The sequence below is a fragment of the Nicotiana tabacum genome, chromosome 17, assembly GCF_000715075.1.
Source record: "Nicotiana tabacum cultivar K326 chromosome 17, ASM71507v2, whole genome shotgun sequence".
Classification (NCBI taxonomy): Eukaryota; Viridiplantae; Streptophyta; class Magnoliopsida; order Solanales; family Solanaceae; genus Nicotiana; species Nicotiana tabacum.
This window is the reverse complement of record NC_134096.1, coordinates 42,461,700-42,467,083: the sequence shown is the minus strand read 5'-3', so window position 1 is coordinate 42,467,083 and position 5,384 is coordinate 42,461,700. Positions and strand designations below refer to the sequence as shown.

General features: G+C 38.9%; 1 non-coding gene across 1 annotated transcript; it reads left to right on the top strand.

The window, feature by feature from the left end:
• Positions 1-4,520: 4,520 nt before the first annotated feature.
• LOC142172246 (small nucleolar RNA R71) lies at positions 4,521-4,623 on the top strand. Its single transcript, XR_012701620.1, has one exon. It is a non-coding gene; the product is annotated as a small nucleolar RNA R71 (small nucleolar RNA).
• The last annotated feature ends 761 nt before the right edge of the window (positions 4,624-5,384 follow it).

The following is a 5,384-nucleotide window of genomic DNA, read 5'->3' as shown; positions in this document are numbered from 1 at the left end:
GTTTTGATAGGATATGTGCAAGATAATTGTTTGGGATCTAACTCTAGATAATTCACTTCTAATATTCAAATGAGTCCCTCGAATTCACTCTATTTTCAGTGCAAATGTTAGGCAAAACTCTTCTCTCGATTAAGACTTAACCTCACAAGATGTACCAATTTAAGCACGTGAAGATATGCAAGAATGCGTAGTGAATTGGTCTTTAGGAGAACCTCTCTCGATTATCCTCCTAACTAAGTTTAATCAATGATTCAACTATCCTCTTGTGATTACTAAGAAGAATTAATGAACTCTACTAACAATATAATGCAAAGATATCACAAGTTATGCCTCTCTCGATTACATGAACACGTGATTATAGATGCAACAATTAAATCATGCAAAAATGCTTCAATACATAAAACTAGAGTTTTAATCCACAAACAATCATAATACACCAAATCCATTAAACCCTAAAAAGAACTACTCTATAGACATGGAGCAATTCATCACAAATATAATAAAAGTATAGAAAAACATAAGTTCGATCCAAACTCGGGTCTTGAGTGAGGAAGGAATGATGCAATTCTTGTGCTCGTGTTCTTCCAACTCCTCGTTAGCCTCCTTAGGTCTAATATGTGTCAAAAGTCCAGAAAATAACGTTTTCCATATATTTAGACCAAGTAGGGTCGGCCCCATACGAAATTACCTTCTCCTAGCCGCAATTGGATTTTCACTCTGTAAAAATTGCACAAGTGCGCTGCATGGGGCGACGCGCCATGCGGGGCATTAGTGGGGAAATCCATAGAGCTAGTTCTGATAGGCAACAGAGGATTGCACAGCTGCGGTGCCCCATGCGCCGCGACAGTGAGGATTTCTCAGAGTACGGATTTTTCTTGCGTTTTGACGTCCAGACTTGGTCCTCGACCCCCGAACATGATCCCAGCTTAATCCCTTGGGATTTTACTCAGACTTCAAATCTCCAAATCACTCAAATTCATTCCATAACATCTACATAGCTCGGAATCAATCCTATAAGGCATAAAACACAAAAGAAGTGCAGAACACTATCAATTAAAGCTCAAAACGAATAAAATGCAGTAAATTAGAGTGCAATAAGTGACTAAAACACAAAATTATAGCCTACCATACACACCCCACACTCAAACCATTGCTCGTCCTCGAGAAATCAAATTACACTTCATATAGACACGACCTTGTTTCAACAACTCTCATAACTCATCTCACCAAGAATATTTAAAACGGAATAAGCACAATATCGTAACATCCTCGCCTTAAGAATTGACTCAAAAGCACCACACATTTATATAACCCGCTCACTTACTGTAACATGGAGTTCAAGCATTACCTTTCGTTCATGAATCAGTTGCCTCACACAACAATAGAGAGTAGTTCCACATACAATAAAATTTAAGAACAATTAGGAACTCAAGATAGAAAGAATTCACTCACTCTCAGAAACAACATTCATATGCCACAAAAGATGTACCATAGGCTTGCCAGTAGTGTACTACTCTATTAATTGATCTCATTCAGTCAAGGATCAAGTAGGACTTTAACTGGTTGTAATGTAGGCTGCGGAATGAGTATGATATATTTGGATATACGAGTGACTACACCTCCCTAAGCACTTTTGTACATACAATTCATTGTTCAAAACCCCACACTTATGTCAAACCATACTTCCACCTTCACATCAATATACATCAACTTGCTACATCTTTAAGCACAATTACATCAAGAATTACCACTATCAATGAATATCCTTTCTTCACGGCAATATAACTACTTTTTTCCAATTCAAGTGACTCTTATTTTTTTTCAATACAGTGCACCTTTCTCCTTATTTTATTAGTTCCACTCAAAAGCTAAACCAACCACCCCATACTTCAACGTTTACAAAGTTCATAACAATTTCAAGTGCTCACGAGAGGTACAAGGTACAAATAGATGGTCAATTAAAACAAATGGATAAGGCTTGTAATGTGGTTGCCAAAGAAACAAGATTACATGCTCAAAAGGGTTAACTATGATACATAACAATTAGGTGGGTAAACACATATCACCGGCTCAACAAAGAAATGCCTATATCACTTCCAAGACTGAATAAAACTACTATTTTGCTTTGCAAACATACATGGCAAGTTCTGGACATCAAATGCAATGCACATAATAATACAAAGCCTCACACGCTCATGGCACATAACTCACTCAAGATTGGACTATCAAGTCACTCTAGTCAAAACAGTTAAGAAAAGTAAAGATCATACAATTTAAGGCACTTATACAAGAGTCAAAAACTGAGCCTAAGTGTCACAACTAAAGCACTTACTGTTCTCAAGGTATAATAAAGTCAAGAGATATTGCCTTCAATTCAATTCATAGCACAAGGTTTCCTACTCCAAAAAAATAAAAACTAACTATACCCGGTTAAAAAAAAACCCTTGGAAAAGAACCGTGGCACAAAGAAAAACCAAGGGGGAATTATTACACTACCTAACAAAAGAAAATCTTTGTCTTTTTATTTCGACTTTAATCCCTCAAGAAACCTGTCGATGATATCCATCGTAGGGAAAAATCGAAAGTTTTTCAATTTTTATGGAATTTTTCAATTATATTTTATCTCTAACTACTAAAACAACAAAACTAAAACTAATATACATACATACAAATATCCCCTACCCCACACTTTAAGTTGTGGCATGTCCCCATGACATACAATTAAAAAGCATAAGGTAAAGAAAACTTCCCTGAACATCTAGTCGGGGTCTGAATCGAAGCCTCCATTTCTCTCCTTCGAACTAATGCGCATATCCATGCAGACAACCTTTTCTCAGCCTTTTTGGGGTACACCTCACACTTATCTTTCTCGCTCACTGCATCCTTCTCTTTTGACCCCTTCACTTTCCACTCAACACTCGCAACTGGTTTTTCTTTTCGCACCCCCTTTCCTACATTCATCTCAAAAGTCAAAGTCTCCTCACCCACTCTAAGCATGGGTTTTTTCTAGTATATATCCAATATAGCTCTACACATCACTAAGAATGGTCTTTTTAGGATGAGGGGGACCTCCTTTTTTCTTCCATATTCACCACTATAAAATCCATAGGAAATACGAACTTATCCACCCGAACAAACATATCTTCCACTACCCCCTTGGGTATTAAAGTGGTTTGGTTCACCAACTGCAAAGATATGGGTGCAGACCTTATCTCTCCAATCTCCTTCTCCGATTTACTATAAATAGATAGAGGTATTAAATTAATTGATGCACCATAATCACATAATGATTTATCAAAATGAATAGTTCCTACAGAGCAAGGTATAATAAAACTCCCTAGATCTCCACACTTTTGTGGGAGTTTGTTTTGCAATATCGCGTTGCAATGCTCTATGAGCTTGAGCACTGAGGTCTCCTCGATTTTCCTCTTCTTTGTAAGGATCTCCTTTAAGAATTTGGCATAAGCATACATTTGTGAGAGTACTTCTGTGAATGGTAAGTTTACATGAACCTGTTTCAGCATATCCAGAAATCTCCCAAATTGGTTGTCCAGCTTTTCTCTATATAGCTTATGAGGGGAAAGGTAAAGTCGGCATATGCTCTCTCTCATCATGTTCATCCCTTCTTTATTTTTCTTCCTTCTTCTTCTTCTCAGTTTTCAGTGGGCCTTTCTTCTTCTTATCAACATCACTTTTCAACTGCTTCCCACTTTCTTTTTCAAGTTTCATATTATTATGGATCGAGGTGGGATCTTTCAACACTTGCCCACTTCTCAGAGTTACAACATTCACTGTTTCTTTGGGATTTCTCTCAGTATCAGCCGGGAGCGTTTCTGGAGCCCTATCAGATAATATTGTTGTAATCTGTCCCACTTGTCTCTCCAAGTTTTGAAAACCAGTGCCCAGTTCTTTGATAGCTGCTCCATGGGCATCCAACCTCTCATCTGTCTTGATAATGAAGGCCTTCATTAGATCCTCTAGACTAGGCTAAATGGGTTGTTGAGGCTGATATTGCTGCCTCTGCTGATGCTGGAGCTCCTTATCCCTGGGGTCTAGAGTTATTTTGTTGTAAAGCATTCGCAGTACCTCCATGTGAACTCCATGAAAAAATAGGGTGACTCTGACCCAATGCATTATGATTGTAGTTTCCCACAACATTCACTTCCTCAGTTGAGGCTTGACACTCATGAGTAGGGCGTCCTCTTCCACATATATCACAAGCTACACGAGGATCATTTTGTATCGAGGCTAAGGTCATATTACTTATTTCCTTAGCCATAACATCAAGTTGTACCTGCACAAATGTATTAGCATCAACTTAGTGAACACCAGTTGATCTTCTTCTTTCAGCACTCTCAGAGGGCCACTGATTAGCATCTTCAGATAACTCATCAAGAATTGTAACTATCTCCTATGGAGTCTTCTTCATCAAAGGTCCTCCAACTGCATTGCTCAATGTTCTACGCGAGGCCGATGTCAATCCCTCCCAAAAATCTTAGAGTTGCATCCAGAGTTCAATTTCGCTATGTTGACACTTCCTAACCATCTCCTTAAACCTCTCTCATGCTTCAAAAACAATTTCAGTCTCTTTCTGGCAGAAGTTATCGATTTCTCTTCTAGTCTTTCCCGTCTTAGCCGAGGAGAAATATTTATCAAGGAATTTTCTGGTCTTCTCCTCCCAAGTTTTGATCGATCCACTGGGCAAACTCTGAAGCCACTCCTTAGCATCATCTTTAAGTGAAAAGGGGAATGACCTTAAGTACACTGCATCTTGTGACACCCTATTGTATTGAAAGGTGTTCATAATCTCCTCAAAGTCCATTAGATGGGCGTTTGGATTTTTGTATGGCTTCCCTATGAAAACACATCAATTCTGAAGGGTTTGAAGCAGCCCTTTCTTCAACTTGAAATTGCTTGCTGCAATTGGAGGTGGTCTCACACTTGATAAACCATGATTGTAGACCGGTCTAGCATAATTTCCAAGTGGTCTCCTAGGCATGAGAGCTATATTTCTGAACTGGTCTGCCCCCAAGGGTTGATTTTGAGTAATTCTCCGACCCCTGTCTTCTTCGAAGATAATATGTGCATCTCTAATAGCTTCTTCCTCAGCATCCCGTGCAACTTGTTCTCTTTGTTGGGCTGCTTCTCTCGTAGCCAAATCTATATTATCATCACCGTTTCCAGCCATAGTTTCTTTGGTTGAGGATTGCCCAACCTTTTCTGATGTCTCGGTGAGATTTCATCCCTTCCTCAGTTGTCGTAGTTTTGTTTCTAACTCTGGCTCGTATGGTAGCACTACTTTCGCAGAAGCTCGAGTCATGCACCACTCTAAACCTGTCACCTGCGCAAGGTCAAAGAACACCAAACGTAAAAAGAGTAAAATA